General features: G+C 40.2%; 1 protein-coding gene across 1 annotated transcript in view; it reads right to left on the bottom strand.

The window, feature by feature from the left end:
• gmds (GDP-mannose 4,6-dehydratase) overlaps nt 1-19,876 on the bottom strand; it is a 180,322-nt gene that overhangs the window by 46,135 nt on the left and 114,311 nt on the right. The window lies entirely within an intron of this gene.

Here is a 19,876-nt window from a genome sequence, read left to right as displayed (position 1 = left end):
ACACACACACACACACACACACACACACACACACACACACACAGGACGCAGCTATCCACATGTGGGCAAAATGCACAAAACATACACTTTCTGCCTCAACCACACATGCAAACATATGACAAAGTAACTTTTGCATGAAACCACAAAAACACTTGGCATTCATTCAAATTCCTGCAGAAATAAAAATAAAGCTTTAAGCTAAACAATGTAAATTTCAAACAAACTACATATACCATGAACGGATTTGCTGCATTTAATTTCTAATCACTCAAAGCCACCTGAGTCTGTCTGTTAAGCCAACAGACAGTTTATTCTCACAGAATTTAACTTGATAGTAGCACTGAGAGTTTTGGAGACACTGCAGGTTCATGTCTTCTACACTACTATAGAGCTCCACCAGAGCTGGCTTTTCCAGACCATTACCAGCTGAAGAGGTTCTCAGCTCTGTTCCACAACATACTTGCACAGCTGCCAGACAAGAATGTTAAAGCCTGAAAAATAAGAAGAAAAGTGTTCTTATTTTGGCTTGAGCCAGAGGGAAGCCTTGAATCGGACCAGACGCAGCTCCAGCCTGCCAGCCGCACCTCATACCACTGACAATGAGATTAATGACCTGCGCTCTCAGATACGAGACATTCATGTGCAAAGACACAAGCACATCACGGTGCAAAGTCACATTGGGGCTCCAACATGCCCTTGCTCACGTACATCATGAGTCGTGTTATCAGCTGGTCTTTTTGGACCCACATCCATCAAGGCCACTACTTCCCTGACACAATGGCAATCATTGGCAGCCATCTTGTGCTTGTACTGAGATTAGGCAAATAGTATCGAAATTACAACTCCTGAATGACCTAGGCCCCACGACTGATAACAGACTGAGGTCAGATAACCTCCTACTACTGTAGATGTTTACATACGACTATATTTAACCTAAAATTCGTCAAATTACGAATTAAGTGCAGCTTGATTTGCATCACAACTATTCAGAGAATGACAAATGTCATGGGTCACTTCCTCTACAACCTCCTACACGGACCTCAGTCTTGACTCCAGTTTTAGATTTTAAAACTCGGCTAAAGGTTGAATGGCAATCTTATTTTATCCATATACCACTACAGACAGTACTTGTTTTGTACTGCTTTTTGTAAACTACTGTATATACATTTCAGAGTTCACTGTACAGCATAATTCATGCTGTCATTAAGGTGTCACCATGAAAAGGCTAGTGGAGAGCTATTTGCGTCTGCATAGTTAGGTGTTTCCTGTAAAAAGGCAGCTAGGGAGGGATTTGTCACAGATACTGACTGGTACTCACAGTAGACAATGGCGATGAATGTTCATCTTTCACTTTTAACAACTAAGAAAGAGCGAACTGGATGAAAAATTAGCATACGCCACAGAGTGCAGGATGAGTCATTACATTTTTTTGTCATTTTGCAGGATATTACAGTGTTAATACTAAAATAAACTAAAATACCATAAAGAAATGGTTTTGCCATTGCTGGGCCTAATACTGGCATATAAGGGAGCTATGACGCAAGACATATGTGATAAAAACATGACAATTTTTGTTTCGACAATATTGACAATATATGACAATATTTTTTCCGAGGTTCCACTTCCATTAACACTTAAAAGCTGTTAATTAATGTGAACCAAAGTGGATATAGGCTACATAGAAAAACAGCTAATATGTTTTTCAGACTATAATCTTTATTTTGATTTTAATTGATAATAAATGTAACAGGTTTACAAAATATTCTGGACATATTTCTTGGACATCAGTGATATACCTCAGCTTACAGTATATGGTGACTTGTTTATTGCCTACAATCTGGATTCCTGTTCCTGTTGTCCAACAACAGTAAACTATGTCAAACATGTACTAGTTGTTATAGTAACACAATAGTTTAGTTTAAACTGTCGGCTCTTTAGCTGGCAACAACAGAGGTGCTGTCTTTCAATTTCATTTTGGTCTTTCACCATCGAACACATTCTTTGGAAATTAGTTGATCACCTCAGCCCTGCTTTTTGGCACAAGTCTCTTCTATGTCCCCTTAAGGGATAAAATTGTTCAGTGCACCCCTGCAGGAATACAAAAATTAAGTTCATTTACGTTTAAACTTAACCTTAACTATTATGTTGAAAATATACAACTGTCCTATTTGTTTGCAGGGCATTGTGTTTGCATACTTACTGTATGTAAAATAATTTGTATAACTTGGGACGAGATTGGAAAGAAGAAGCAGGTATAACACTATCTGCATCATGTAGACGGTTTACATTCACCGCCATTTGACAGGTTGGTATGTTTGTCACCTGAGTAATACAGTGTGTGAAGTTAAATGTATATGACTGACAACACAGTGTGTGTGTCTGTCTGTGTGTTAAACAGCATTCCACAACAGTGCCAGATAATCCCAAACACCGGATTAGAGAAGAATGAACACGTCTGACAGCTTCCTCTGAGACTCTGCACTCAAAGGATCCTTTTGTTCTTTGAACGTCTTCACTTTAATACATGACACACACCTTTACACACACACACACACACACACACACACACACACACACACACACACACACACACACACACACACACACACACACACACACACACACACAAACTCCCACAAACTCACACACACACACACACACACACACACACACACACACACACACACACACACACACACACACACACACACACACACACACACACACACACACACACACCTTGCCTCTGGCCTCTGTAGAGATACTTGTAACTATCAATATGCCAATTGGCATCTCATAAACCAGGTGTTTTGGGTCCTCCCTGCCTCTCTAAACAGCATATCAATGAACAACTCCACAGCACTGCCAACACAACACTGACACACAATCGCTTTAGTGTAAACATTTTGACACAATAGACATGCAGGTTAATACAACTCTTCAGGATCACTCTCCTTTTCTGTGGTTTCTGATTCAGGCAGCTAGCTGTTAAATCTCAATACTACTTGAGAAAGGTGTCCATATTGAGTATCATACAGTGTTATCGAAACTTGACACATCTGGCACTGAGCAGCATCAAATTAGTGGTTGTTTATTCTGTGATTTAATATTTCCTGATCTAAATCAGGAAACCTTTCTAACTTTGAAGTATTTATTCCATGTAGTTTTTCAATAAGGAAGTTCACAAGAATTTGGTATTTTTTTGGTGTCAGTGCCAAATCTAAGGTACTTCATGGGAATTAACAGGAACAAAATGGAAAAATAGGGTTTTTTTTGTTGCTCAAGCTGTATTCACCATGTCATGAGCAGATATAAACAATCCCTTAACCATATCATAAGCAGAAATGATGGCTTGGCAATGAATACTCCAAAAAACAAATATGTGCTACATCTAAATCTTGTTCCAACTGAACATGTTTTCCCTGTATATATGTCTTTGAACAATACAAGCAAGCAAAACTATTTAAACAGGATCACACAAACCATATGTAGTTTCCTTAAAGGGTAACTCCACCAATTTTATATATTAAAGTGTGTTTACAGGTCTTGTGAGTGCTACTGCATATGTGAAAAAGTAATATAAAACCTTTTGTGGCTCCAGAAGAAGCTGTATGTAATCTGATGTTTAATCTCCAGTGATGTCACTCAGTGTCTAAAATGCATTATGGTTCCTATAACACTGTTGGACTCTATGGACAGTTTAGAAACAATTGATCAAAATCAATCCAGCAGAACCAGAGATATCCCCTTCTTTATTCTACACATTCTTCTTCCTCCATTACCCACAATGCAACTTAGCCACAGAGTAACTTGGAGGCATACATGCTTCCAGCTTCCTCTGGAGCCAAAAAAAGGCCTTATACCACTGTTTTTTTTAAATATGCAGACTCCCTAAGAGCTGTTAACAAACTTCAATGTGTAAAATTGGTGGAGTTACCCTTTAAAATAACAGTATGTGCAGTAGGTCTTCAGATACAAAAACATCAAGACTACTTCATGAAATGATGTTGTGTGAAACAGTATTTCCTGTGACACTACTCACGTGCAGCTCTGCTCATAAATACTGTAGTCTGTACACTGGACTCTGGTTATCGCCCATAACAACGTAACAACACAAAACCCATGTTTCTCAAACTGGGCCTGCAGAGACATTCAGTCTGAGGCTCAGTGACTAAGTCCTGCCACCCATTATAAACCAGTGCAGATAAACCAGCTGGTAAAAATAACATTTACATGGATCTCAGTTTAGCACAATGAAGGCCGACAATGTTTCAACAGGCAGCCAGAGGGTTCAGATATGAAGTTGGAAAGCAGATTAAAAAGCAATGAAATGGAGCCTGGTGGGCTAACATTCCAGGAGTTCCTGAGTCGAGAAAGTTTCATCGAATGAGTTTTCCGGTCCAACATATTTTATGTGACTTTACTCAGTTATGTTCGACTCTCATATAAGGACTAGGATTTTTTATTTCTGTGTCTGCCTGCATCCCACAATCCCTGATGGTCTTGTAGTGAGTCAGTAAAGGGCAGGGGTGGATTTGGCAGGACTGCGAAGCAGGCCAGACCGAACCAGACCATACCAGGACAAATCTAATAAAACTGGAGCAGGCCGCGCCAAACACGTCAGGGCAGACAAGGCCATATCAGCCAAAAACAAGACTGCTTTCCAGCCTATTCTGCGTAAATACAAGTCAGAACCTCAATCATTCAATTTAGCTCTGCATTTACACACACACACACACACACACACACACACACACACACACACACACACACACACACACACACACTGACACACACACACAGACACACACACAGACTGACATGCTAGTACGCACAGCTAACTTTCCCAGGCTCCACCTCAGGGAGCACACATCATCCAAATGGCTGCTATGGAGCTGTGATTTTTAGCAGAACTGCTTTTTTTTCTTCTACCGAGCCCCCTATTTTTAGAGATGGCTGAAATTATTAAACCCCCTCCCCTTCACCCCCACACACTCACATACGCACACTCTTCATTCTCCTCCTCCTCTCCCCCTCCCTCCCTCTCCTCTCTCCTGTTGTGTTTTGACCAAAAAAGTCAGAGACTGCAGCGTTTTTCCCTGTCAGACACAGGCTGTCTGGACGCCGAGTTGAAGACAGACAAGGCTATATTTGCAGTCTGACTTCACCCTGAACGCACAGAGACACATGCAAACGCGGCTGTAACATGGTCGGGGATGACGCAGAGACGACCGCACCTCGCCGTTGTCTGTTTCACTCTGACCATGCTCTGCTGGCGGAGTCTCACAGCAGTGGTCAACCTCAGAGGATGCTCTCACTCAGACAGACAGCAGCCTGTTACCCTGAAGAGGTCACAGAGTCTGACAGATGAGGGAGATTTCAGTCGATCATAGTGAATCCAAAACATTTGATTCACACAGAGCTGCTTCTGGAGGGTCCCTCAAGTATTTTAAATCAAGACTGCGTCCAAGGGAGAGACAATTTAAAGGAACACACCAACATTTTGATGATTTTTATCCAGTTTCTTTTTTCATCACTTTTAAAAAGAGCATATGAATCAATTTTCATCTAGATTTAATGTCTCTCTGCAACCAAGCATTGTTATATATTCATGTTGTAATAACTGACTGCCACAGTTTACAGTAAACAAGGTCCTCTTACAGCTCATAAACCTTCATTTGGTAGAAAACACAGAATAAAATTCGAAGAAAATGCCAATTAGGCACACAATCCATCTAATAAAGTTCAAAACAAGAAATAATTGAAGGAATAGTTCCACTTTTTGGACAATACTGTAAGTTCAGTCCAAGAGTTACATTAGAGGATATGTACCACTCACATGGACGCTATCAGGGGAGCTAGAGCTGGGGAGAGCTGGGGAGAGAGGGGATTAGCTTAGCTTAGCATAAAGACAGGTAGCAGGACAGTTCAAACATATGCCTACCCAAGGCTTTAACTCCCCCCAAAACATCAGTGAGTTTTACTGTACATTCTGGGAGCAGTCTTTCCAGTGTAATCTCATTGAGGTTGCCAGGTCTGGTACCATCATGCTAGTACAGGGATTATATCAGAGCCTGTGCTCACCAGCTAGATCTGGCAACCTGCAATGCAGGTGGAAGATGCTGCAAATGACTGCAAGGGATTTTTTGTTTGTTAAGTTACTTCTGAACTACAAAGTTTGAGCTACACATGTGTTATCAACATCTGATTTCCACTCAAATTCGAGCTTTATTAAGTTTAGAATAACAGTTATTTTCTAAAAGGTCCACTGTGTAGGATTTAGTGGCATTCAGCGGTGAGTTTGCCAGAAGGAAAGTTTTGTCATTTTAATTGTTTAGGGGATTAGTAAGATAAACAACAAAGATTCACTGTTTTGGAACTTCTTGGAACGGCAGAAAATCTATTTTCCTATGAGCATTTAAACGTAACAACCAGGCAAAGTTAGCCAGATTGCTACAGTCTTTACACTGCTGTTTATGAAAAGACTTCAAAGGTGCCGATGACTGAATTTATGTTTTTATTTTATTGAGAAGATTAAAATGAAATGAAATAAAGGAATAAAAATAACACTGATATGTTGGTTAATTTTCACAGTTTGGATGATGCTTGGCATCGGATTTTGGCTGTGAGCTAAAGCTTTTTAGCATGTGCAGTGGACACAAATAAGCTAATGTGACCCTGTTGATGATAAATTCCTTTTGTCAAAATCTTGGTGATCTTGATATGTTGAATGTTCTATGGATGATGTCTTAAATTCGGTCAGTGTTTTCATCAGAATCGTTGGCTTTAAACACAGTTCTCATTCCCTTCTTTTCTTAGGAAATCACTGTTGCTGCTGATGACAACAGGAGAGGATGTTTTTTTGGCTAAATATGCACAACTGCTCCATCTTTAGTGTTGTACTGCAACACTATCTTACACATGATAAAAACATTTAGATGGATATATAACTGTAGTAAAGGAAAACAAAAATTCCTTCACCCACTGAAAACTATAAGGTTCATGCCATCAATCAAGCCTGCACCCATTCCTTTGATATTATCAGCGTGTTTGTACATCTAAACATAGCCACATGCACGGGGAAGTCCACACACTCACATACTCAAACACACACACACACTTGAACTCGACTGTGACCTCTGGCTCTATGAACAGTGAGTCCTCAGTAAACAATCTTTCCATGTTTTCACCAGAGGAAGGGAAGGGGTCCCATAAAGACTGTCATTCACTATTTAACCCGAAAACACACACTGCAAACTAAATCGGCCATGCATGTGCACATACACACATATTAATGCACGCACACACAGGTTGGGCGCAGCTCCATGTAATGAGGACAGAGCTGCTGATTCTTGGAGCTCTGCGATAGCGTCATTTTTACACCGTGAGAACATGAGAAACACATTTCTCAAAGGAGCCTTCTCATTTGCTGTGGGTGTGTTACCATTTTTGGGGGAAAGGGGGGACAGGAACACACACATACAGTACACACATACAGTACACACACACACACACACACACACACACACACACACACATCTACAGACACCAGTTAAGTTAGTTAAATATAGCAGCTACATGCTAATCTGTCATAGCTCGGTTATGAATAGGCAGGGGCGAAACAGGATGTGAAAGGTGTTTAAAATAGTCGCTTCAGCTTTTTTGGACTTGATTTAATGTACTGTAACCAAGTATCACACACACACACACACACACACACACACACACACACACACGTACACATGCATCCTCGGCTGTCAGAGAGAGGGTATCAATAGCAAAGGAACGAGTGATGGCAGGCCAGAAAAGCACTTTATTTATTTTGCCCTCTTTGAAAAGGCAGGAAGTAAAACAAACATCAGCAGCGGGGAAGTGAGCGTCGTGAATGCCGCCTCTCGACTTAACGGACCCACCGACTGTTTAGATTTACTTATATATCTCTCACCGTGCACCACAAACTGCCTGCAGAACGTAATATTGCAGCACTTAACTTCCTGGAGAGGGAAAAAGCTGCAGACTGATGGAGCACAGACAGTTGATAGGAAAAACATTTACATTTCTAGCGTTTTATATTGCTATTTATATTCTCTTTTTATACTTATTGGTCTATACCTTTATTGCTTTTATATCCTGGATTCTGATTCTATATTTGTAGGCATTATATATACTTATTTACCTTATACCTGCTGTACTATGCTGTTACACTTTTTAGTCCTATTTACATCCTGTTTCTTGATCCATTTCAAACTTTTACTGTTATTACACTGTTTTTTATATCTTTATATCTTTATACCTTATACTGTATATTTTTATTCATTACTTTCTTTAGTGGAGCCTCTCTGCCAGAGAACTTCATAAGAGTGTAGTTGAACAAACGGAGTGACAATAAAAACATCTTGATTCTTGAATCTTGAAAAGGTGAATGGTGGAACCCAATGCGTTTGAGCGGGAGTACAGCATCAACTTTTACATTTTAAGTGGAAAAACAATTGGTTGCTTAATCAACTTCTCAGTTGACAGTTTTGATGCCATCAATTACAATTGCTTAAGTTATGTATGAAGGGTTCCCCGTTTCCAGCCTCACAAATGTGAGAATTAACAATTTTCTCGGTTTTATATTGCTCCAGTTATTTTGCTTTTAGACTGTTGGTTGGACAATACATCAACCATTTATTTGAACATTTGATAGAATAAAAAAATAGCTGACATAATAAATGATAATGACAATAAATGCTTGTTGCAGCCCTTACTAAGCGTTTTTATACTGGACAACAACCCGCCAATTTGGCTGTCCTTTTTGCGGCTAGGTCCGCGAATTTAAACAGAGCGCAGCATATTGGGGGTCTGTTTTGGTCAGCCTCGGAGGGTACACTTTTGCCACCTCCATTGCTATGTAAATCCAAGTCGTCAATGTCCCGGCAATTGCGTGACATGGGCGGAGCCGTCGATGACGTGCACTGTTGTGCGACCCACAGCTGGGAGTTTTAAAAGCAGGAAACAGCTGATCACAGCAGTCAGTTCATCACTTCATCTGCGGACGTCAAGATGAGCAACTGGAAAGCCGCTGAGATCCGGGAGATGCTAACCATCACAGCCGAGAGAATCGTCAATAACCAGATCACAGAGACTGTGAAAGATGGTATTTTGTATGAAAAGGTCGCTGAGGAGCTTAGCCGACGTGGCTTTCGCTGGGGGAAGAGGCAGCCCAACTTCGTGCTTCACGTCACGTCACGTTTACGCCTACCCCAGTGGCAGCTGTTTTGCAAAGGAGGAATATTACACCTCCGTTTCACATAGACAAGACGGCAGATTGCAGCCTTTACCTGGCTGCAAATGTGGCGCATTTTCTAACTAAAAGGGGCTACTGTTTGAATCTTATTCTATAGTCAAATACACTTTATTTTTGTATTTTGGTCAACATCTTCCAAATCAGTTGTTTATAGGATCTGAACCTCCCTTGTATGATCTGTACAAGTAGACTATGAAAAAAGTTGGGATGCTGCTCTTCTCATTTTGTGTGTTGTAGACATCAAATTCATGAGTGTATATTTACAAAACATCAAATATTTCATTTTTTTACTGCATTCAATTGAAAATAGATCAAACTGGCTGTAAATCATTGCATTCTGTTCTTGTTTACATTTTACAGCTGACCAATTTTTAGGGATCGGTGCTGTATTAATAGTCATGCCTATACGTTGAACAATCAATCTCAAATGGTGCAGAAGGAAAAAATGTCAGAAGACAATCTGCCTTCACAAACTCAAAGCTTGTTGGATACTGTATCTCATCATCTCTCTTACTCATAAAGCAGTGACCTTAATGTGTGTTTCACCATTTTTTCACACAGGGAAATCCAGCACTGAGTATGTGTGAAGTGAGATAACAAAATACAAAACACAGGAAGCAAACTTTACATGGGTTTTGCTATCAGCTGTGGTGTGATGCGATTGGCTGCAACAGTGCCTGTGGGAGTTTTAATATTTTTAGTCTTTCCACGAAATCAGAAAAGAGATAACACCATGGGAAACTGGAATCAGACAGAGCAGATGAAGAGATGTGTAAAGTTTGTTTGTATGTAGAACAAAAGGAAAGAAAGGCAAGTCGGAGATTCACTGGAAGTATAAAAAAAAAGTGAGGAGAGTCACACTTTTTCCCTTCTGGAAGGTTTAAGTGAGAAACCAGAAGCAGTGAAGACAGTAAGGGGGCGGCAAGTTAACTGTACGGGTGTCAGTCTGAGCTGAGCTGATCTTTGTGAACTGAATTTCCAGACTTCCTCGACAGGTTAAGTTTCAACTTTGACCCTGAGTCACATGACCCCTGACCTCGAGGCTGAAAGCAGGAGCAGCACTGCTAGAAGGAGACTCAGTTTACACTATAAATGGTCATAAAGACTCCACTGCTGTCGAATAATGCCTGCTTTCCTCCTCACAGCTGAATATGTGTGTATGTCTATGCTGGGTTCAGTCTCTCTGCTTAGAATTCGATTCCAGCCACAATGATCTCATATGAGATGCTATCAGCCTGTTTATCGTTTCCCTGCTCCCCTGCGGCCACTACATCGCTTACAAATTGGACAATCAAGAGCAGGTGTGTGTATGAGATACAAGTGTGTGTGTGTGTGTGTGTGTGTGTGTGTGTGTGTGTGAACGACAAAAGCAGCCCAGTGTGAGTCTCCCTCTCCCCCTCTCCACTACAGGTGGACGAGTGACTCCTCCCCTGGTGAAAGCAGGGTGCACGCAGACGCCCAGCTTGTAAACTTTAACGGTATTTGTCACATATTTAAGAAAGCTGTTAGTGTATTTATGGAAGTGCAGGGGCCACGGTGCACTCTGACGGCTGCCGTCGAAATAATGAGGGCCATGTTGGATTGATTAGGCAGTCTGGGAGGGACTGCAGGGTAGTAATCATTCGACACCAACAGTTTGGAGGGCAAACTGCAATTTCTTCACATGGGGTGTCATTTATTTAAACTTTTGTTTGTTTTGATGTTTGGCTTGGTTGAGGTCTTTATGGGTCAAATAGGTTCTTAGGAACAGAAATCTGACCCCTGACCCGACGCTAGGTCTATTCTGATCCGTTCTAACTGTGCAAGGGTACCATTTGAATCAGGTCTCTATGTTTTGAAATCAATTTTGCACATTGGGTTTTCCTATTTCAGAATCAGCTCCACCAATTTCAACCCACTCATCAGAATAAATGTTAGATGGGTATGTTTTTCCAAAACCATAGATAAATTAAACTGAACGTTTCTTTGTATTGCAACTTTATGTTTATCTAAGTTGCATTTTTTGCTCTCTCTCTCTTGTCACAATGCTCTGTATATGCTCTGCTTAGATTTACGCACAAAACCACTTGGCTAGGGTTAGGAAAAAGTCACGGTTTGGCCTAAAATATCTGTTTTGGTCGCTACGATCACAGATGGAGATGTTCCGACTTGCCGTGAAATAAAACTGGTATCTGACTTGACCTGAACCAAAGTCTGTTCAATGTTAGCTAGGGGCTTGTGGATGCTTTATGTCATTGTGGTCTTCCAAGGGATATTGTACAAATATGGCAGCACACAATCATGACCGACGGCAAATGGCAATGAAGGCTCAAAAACGTAAGAAACTAGCAAAATCTGAGTTTTCACATAATCGTCCAATTTCAACACTGTCTGACAAGTGGTTTGCCTGATGTTCATATGCTGAGACAACACTGATAAAGTGCTGGGTGACAAAGAGAGAGGTGAGGGGTGTGAGATTGTCGGGGTCTTTGGGGACAGCTGGGAAACTGCACATTCATCATTTTCACAAAACATGAAATGGGCACAACATAATATTTTAAAAACAGATAAAATCCATCCTCCGTCCTCTTGAGTGTGGCTATTGATTCATTATCGTTATCTGACCACCGCAGCAGGAGCAAAGGGAGCCATGAAACACACATGCATAAACACATACACACTCACCATTTCCTGAAACACACAGGCCAACACCAAGTTTCCTGTGGGAATTTAATTTCACATCAGCTATCTTAGTTAACCTGCTGCTGGTGGTGCTGCCAGCCTCATCCTCTGGCTTCTGTAACATCATTAAAACATAAGCATCTGATAAAGAAATTATAAAGACATGAGTGCTGCGAGGATAAAAGAAAAAAATAAGTATTGTATTTGCTAACCTCAAGATGAATAAGCCACATCTGAAAAATCAGCTATTAAATCTGCACTAAAAAACTTAGGTGATATAATTTTCGTTTTTTAAATTTCATTTCTTAATCTTAGTTGATTTCAACAATTGTAACATACTTATCTCATACATGTCTCAGATTATCATTTGGTTCTGAATCACAGCAATGATTTCAATAGCAATAGCAACACATTTAAGTAAAAAATTCACTGTTTTAACCAAATTATTAGTCAGCAGATACTTTTAAAATTGATAGAATTTCATCATACACACACACACACACATATTATGTATGCATATATATATATATATATATACACACACACATATATACATATATACACACATATACATACACATATATATATATATATACGTATATACATATATGTATATGTATATATATATACATATATATATACATATACATATATATATACACATATATATATATATATATATATATATATATATATATATATATATATATATATATATATATATATATATACACACATTCTACCAACTGCAGTGTCTGAAAAATCAGCATTGATACCATTCTGACTCACAATATTTGTGTTAAATTACATTTTCTCTCAAAGTCAGGAGCCTAAAATCGATCCACAAGCAGCATTTGATGATAACAGTCCATTTATTCTGACTACTGTGGTTATATTTTTGTCTTAGAGGTTATTTTCTCTTGTAGTTTTTCATCTTAAAATTGTATCTGGCTGATCTTATAAAAGTATTCTTTTCTCTGATTCACTCTCACTAACATCACTTTACCATTACCATCAAAATGTCCTGTCACATACCTGTTGATACTGATACCTACATGCAGCAAAGAACAAACTGTGACACTCACCACGAGCACAAAGCTCAATACACATAACTCCACTGCCTCATACACACACACACACACACACACACACACACACACACACACACACACACACACACACACACACACACACACACACACACACACACACACACACACACACACACAAGCCTGCTCGTGTTATCAGCAGGGAGACCAGATCAGATGGGAGCGACATCCCTGTTGATACTGAGGCGATAACATCAGAACATTAACACAAAAACCCAGGGCCAAATGACACTGAAAAGGACAAGCAATTACCAGCCAGTGTCATCAAAACATTCAGCATGGTTGCTCCATGGTCACACACACACTCACACACACACACACACACACACACACACACACACTCACACACACACACACACACACACACACTCTGAGCCCATCAGAGGTGTGTGTTTTTAAAATGTTCCTGTAATGTGTCCAATGTGTAAGATAAGACAGGAGTAGTGTAAACAGTGGAGTGTGTGTGTGTATTGAATGCAGGGCCTCCACATGTTGGGCATAGGAAACAGATGCCTCACCCCTGGCTATCAGAGAGGGAGGGAGAGAGGGAGAGAGAGGTTGTGTTTGTATTGGAGCTGTCCAGCAGGGACTCTACAGTCTTGCGGCCGTTGTTCCACATTGTTCCACAGTCAGACACCCAGAGGGGTACACGGATAATAAAGAGGTGGTGAAGTTCGTCTGTTTTCAGTGGTTCATGCTGACCTTTGCAAATTCTTCACATATGGCAATCTGTGCGTCAAAGGGTTCTCAGGAGAGGTTCCCATCGTCTCACTTTGAAATACGCTCGGAGAGCAAAGATGGTGCAGAAGCAATGAAGACTTAAATTACAACAGCTACAGCTGACAGAGAAGCCAGCAAAAGGCCGACTTTAAAGATTGTTTTTGGTTGTCCCCAACACTATTCTTCCTCTGAGGCACTTTGTCTGACATCATGATTTAATTCAGAATCAATTCTTGATTCAAAATTGATTCTTAATTCAATAAATAGAAAAGACTTTGCTTTCATCTTGCAAAGCTAATCATTAAAGTTTAAATCTTTAAAGTTTAAATCATTAAATCTTGAATGTTTGACCTTCACTGTGTAGAAAGATATATGTGCAGAAAATCTGATCTCTTAATCACCTTCGCGATGAACTTGAGTTCAATAACCACCAAAAGGAAAAGAAAGTGCCTGAAGAACAGTCATTTTTAAAACCTAGAATGCTATAGGTCCCTTTTTGAGTCATGATTATGACAAATCAGGGCCAAAGTTGGTCCACCACAAGACTGAGCAGGAATTTATTTTTCCTAGTCAGTAGGAATATCCATAAAAACATGTCCATCCATCTCTTCTCTCACTCCTTTTAACTTCTTCCCTCTCTTTTCCTCATCCACCTCGCACACCTTCTCCCTCTCAGTTTTCTTCACTCAGTCTTCTCTCATTCTACACATCCCTTCCCACCATCTCCAAACTAAATGGATCCATCCCAGTGATGGTGCCTGAGGGTGCACTAACTTTGCCCTTACACTTCTGCTGTAGCCCTTCCTGTGGAGCTGCAGTGGGAGTCTCTAAAGGAAGTCTTCATCTCAGAGGACAGCCCACTTCCTCCTGAGAAAGCGGGATGAAGTTGAGGGTTGAGAGTGAAAGAATTACAGAACAACAGACCTGTTTGTTAGGAACACAGTGAACAGAAAAGAAGAAAGCAAGCCCTTTATGTTTTAAAGCAGTAGGTGCAGAATATTGTATGGTTAGCCCGATGCTAACATGATGGGAATAACCATTAACAGGCTCGAGGAAATAACCATCATGATCGTGATAATTAATTTAAATATAACAAAAAATCAATTTACTTCACATGCTCACTTGCAGGCATTTACAGTACAGCTGAGTTTAGTATTCTACTTGAAAATGTATTTTTATTTACCACTTTTATAAGCAGTCAAGTCCAGCCTTTTATCAAGTATCATGATAGTATCAGGAATACTCTGGAGAAAAGCATATTGACCCAGCCCTAATAAAAAGGCACACTACTTCCTGCACTGGCACTGACGTTGGCACTGGATGTACGTCATGCGCCATCAATCTTTCAACATGATCATAACTCAGACTGGGCTGGTGTTTTAATGAATAAGGATAATTGTGCAACAAGAGGACAGACCAGATTGTAGTCTTGATTTAAGGGAATCTCCTGCTTAGATCTGGTTAACCTTTGGAAACAGGCTCAAACTTTTTAAAACCCTGATTTCAAGTTCAGTACAAAACAGCCAAATGTAAGGTGAGTGACTGGGCAGCAAACAGGTGGGTGGTCATGTGTTCAGTGCATGTGGGTATGTGTGTACTAGTAAATTTTATCCAGGAACCTCATTGTTTCCTTATCACGGTCGAGTACAACTTCTGTCAAACTCTCAGTTTTGCTGCATAAATCAATGGAACTGCTTAATATTTCATCTGCTGCTGCTGCTGCTGCTGGCCAAACGCCTTGGCATCTGCAGCCATGACTTTCCAGCATTTGAGCTGTATGAGCATGCATAAATATTCTGAGTAATGAAAACATGCACCTGCACACACACACGCACACACACACCCGCACACACACACACACACACAGCACATCATAAACATGCACACACATTAAAAAAATACTGCAGACCAAACCATAAAGTCATTCCAGCAGTGTAGACAGGGTTAAACAATTCAACTCCGCAACCAGCCTCTGAACAATAGAGCCAGTGTGATCTGAGGTATGTATTAAGAAAAAAGTCTGTCATTCACTTTTTCTTTTACAAACGTAAAACACACAGTCTTTCTGTCTCTACACCGCACGTTATTGTACAAAAACCTCAAGACATAAAAAGCTACATCTCCTGACAGACTGGATGCAAACATGCGAGAGAATTTCACAAGAAACAAAAGCACTTTCTGTGTGCTAGCGACAGTTGGCAGGGAGCGCGATTCAGAACAAACGACAAGAGTGTTTTGAATTTCCCCCAGGCACACTCGCTGAGACTTAGTGCGAAATATTTTCCTTCCTATCACACACACAATTGGCCTGAGGGTGTTTCCCTGCATCTAGATATTCAAAGAATCCTTTGTTTTGATAAGATAACAGTTTAGACTCAGAGGGAGGCAGCAGCTTGATTGAGGCACTCATGCAACAACAACAATTCCCCGTTCTGTATCAGTAAACTGTGATAAAAGGCTCTCTCATCACCTGAATGTGTTCTACCGAGTTTATTATACACAAAGGCACGCAGAAACACCAACACTGCGCTGTCCTCGGTATTCGTCAGTTTGTTGTTGTTGGTTTTTCTACTGTAAATCACTCTTTAACTCTACTTTCCATTACAACACATAACTGGCACTTGCAGCTAGCAATCAGGATCCTGTTGTCATGTCAAGTCTCCCAAAAACTGACTGATAGGGGGAAGCAAATCTAAGCTGCTGGCAAACTTTTACACTGTAAACAGGAAACATTTCTGCTAATCCACATGTAATTAATGAATGTTGATGATATATGAGTTCAACCAGCTATTTAAAGAAGGAGGGGGTGCTACAATATGACAACTGAAATCAAGATAGCATCTTGTGAAACTACTTATAAACAAAACCATTGGTGCCATTGCTGTTCTAAACTGCAGCTTACATTGAATGAGACAAACATGAACTTTGGTATTCATTTGGTATTGGTTTATGAATATTCCAGGACCTTAACTGATGATACTGACTACAGGGATATTCCCAAGGGTGAGGTGACAACAGAATACATAACAGACGACGGCTGAGGACCTTTAACAGACCCCTATTTGTTTAATGTAATTGTTTGTTTTCAAATATTTAATTTAATTTATGTACTATGTAAAAATATCTTACACACTAACATCACGTTGTTGCTATTTCCTGTTAGAGCTGAAAGGTGAAAGTGGAATTACTTTACTTAGGTATGCTGTGGAGTTTTCAATGTGGAGTAATATTTTTCATGAGTGACTCCCCATTTTGTTAGTATTGTGCAGAAAGGCACACAGGTGACGTGATAGACTTTTCTCCCCCCCGGTTTCACACTATTCCACTGATTGAAGGTTTGCCATGGTAACATTCAAATACAGTTAATTTAGCAAAGGCTGTGAAAGTGAGGACTGCTAGTGGCTGCTAGCTACACATGGATGCACGAAAAGAAATGCTAAAATTTGTTTGCTGTTTAGGTTCCTAACCAACTCCTAAGAAAAATATATCCAGCTCAAAAGTTGCCCAATGCAACATTACAAGCGATAATATTAACTATTCTCTATGTTGTTTGATCAATCTTGCACCATATCTTTTGAGACTATCAAATGTTTTCTTTGTAAAATATGCAAAGTAATTAGTAACTTTAGCTGACGAGTATTAGAGTAAAACTAGAGTATCATGACAATAATAAAGTACAAGTACTTCAAAACTTCAAATGTACAGTTGAAGCTCTTAGTTACTTTATGGTTACGTTAAAGACCTTCTACAAACTGCTTTGGGAAGACTGTATTCAATGTACTTATGCTATTTGAGCAAATCTGAGAAAAGAGGAGGGGGATGTAGGGAGAACAGGGGAGCAAAGATGCAGATCTGGACGGGGTTAACCTTGAGTGGACCTTGCGGGTGGGTGGTATAGAACCAGACCAGCTTCTTTACATACTTGAGTTAAAACCTCGTTAAAAGCCAATTAGGCAAAATAATAATCCACGCCAAATTAAACAGAAACGCACAATCAGCAGTTCTGCCTTCTACCAAAATAAAAATGAAAGGAGATCATTTTGAACAAAGGAAATATGATCTCCAGTAAAGTTTTTCCCTCGGTGTGTATGTGTGTGTGTGTGAGCAGAGAGGCCAGTTCCCAGGCTTGCGGACCACCGGAGTGAGCAGGTCGAGCTCAGAGGCAGTAAAAGCCCCGGGCGCTGTAAAAGACAAGCAGAGAGTCCAGAACTGGACCGGCTCTTCTTTCAGTGGGACAGTTTATGTGACGAACACGAGGGGCCGTGTGTAAAACTTAAGGGAGGCTAATTGCTGGGATTCCAACGGCCTCAACGAATAAAACAAGTGGCCATAAAAGCACATGGTAGTGATTAGACCACACCGATAAGCATCTACATCATGTTCCTTTGTCTTTCCCTGCACACCCACTGAGCTATTTTAAAAAACGATGCAAAGACAGGCATGCGCAGATAAGATCAGAAAAACATACACAACCTTAAAAGAACTCAGAAACACCTGTGGTTATGACATCATACAGGTGTGGTGACAGCTAACAGCTAAAGGCGTGGTTGCCTTCATGCTAAAATGCTCCAGTAAATAGTTTTCCATACTTGAATCATCACTGATGTTGCATAAAGTACACAAAACCGCACAAAGACCCTCCGGCTGAAACAATTATCCACCATGATTGACAGTGTCAGCAACAAATTATCAAATACAATCTCTGTTGTTGATTCTACAGTTAATTTGTAGGGCTGCACTTGGCAGTTGATGATTCTTTTTTAATATCAACAGACGCAGTATTAGTATCAATACCCATCAGTACAGATTCAATATTTCTTAATGACATGTTATAACACACCCATGATATCTGGTGCTACAGAAGCTAATGTTAAGTCAAAACTATTCCTTCAGTTTCTGTCGACACATTGGGATTGATTCTTCTTCTGCACCAGCTCATCATCACACATAATGGGATGTAATTTTTAGGCCATGTTCACATACTTAAAGTGTGTAGGATTTGGGGCGGAAATATTTGTCATTATGTTTTCATTAGTGTATAATCACCTGACACTAAGAATCTGTGTTGTTGTTACTTCAGAAATAGTCTTTTATACCTGCAGAGGGAGCGGTTCCTCTTCCACATGTTGCACCGCCATCTTTCTACAGTAGCCAAGTACAGACTCTAGTGAGGGGGCCCTTTGCGTATTTAGTGGCCAACATGGGGAAGGGTGAGGGCGAGGGGTGTTTAGTTGGTTGCAACCTGCAGCCTGCTCCCTTTAGATGCCACTAAATCCTGCACACTGGAACTTTAAGAAGCAAATAAAACTTTTGGTTGAAAGTGAAATTATTTCTGGTTATAAAACCAAAACAAGACAAACAAGTTCAGTGTTTCTGCTGCCCTTTGTTCAAACACGACACAAGCCACATCTGCCAGGGTGATAATTCACATACGAAAATAACCATAAAATACCTTTTCAATGAGACAAAGATGATTATTTGTGCCTAAAAGCGCCTGTGCAGATTCAAAACACGTGTATCAGACTCTGCCACGGGTTACAACACAGCTGCAGACTTTTAGATACATTTTTAATAGATTTTTATTTGACTTAATTAAATGTATATCAACTGTTTTAAAGCTGTTGTGCATGTGCCAATATTGCCAATTTCTGTTTAAAGCCACATAGGTGAAAATTGTAGAAGTAAAAAAATTGACTTGTTCAGGTGTGTTCAGACCAAAAGCATCATGAATTTTCATCCTGCATCATTCATGTGAATTTAACCAAAGCTGCATAATTCTGCAATACAAATCTAAGATGTTTGACAGTAGATGAATGGTGATCAGCTTCCATAACTGCTGTACAACTCAACAGTAAACTAGGATGAACAACACTCTGCTGCTGCTATATTTGAGGTGTGCAAACACCTTCCTGCCCACAATTCCCCTTCCTCAAATTCAGATGTAGACCCTCAAACAATATCAAGCTAAATAACCCCACCCCTCTGACACACGCACTAAGAAGTAACACAAGTATAAACACCACAACCTGCGTGTTCATTAAAGAAGCGATTGGCACTAACAGGCTAAATCAGTACCATGTGGTACGTAGGGAGCCTC

Source organism: Pagrus major, chromosome 11 (assembly GCF_040436345.1).
Source record: "Pagrus major chromosome 11, Pma_NU_1.0".
In the NCBI taxonomy this organism is placed as follows: domain Eukaryota; kingdom Metazoa; phylum Chordata; class Actinopteri; order Spariformes; family Sparidae; genus Pagrus; species Pagrus major.
The sequence above is the reverse complement of the archived record's forward strand: the minus strand, read 5'-3'. Positions and strand labels throughout refer to the sequence as shown.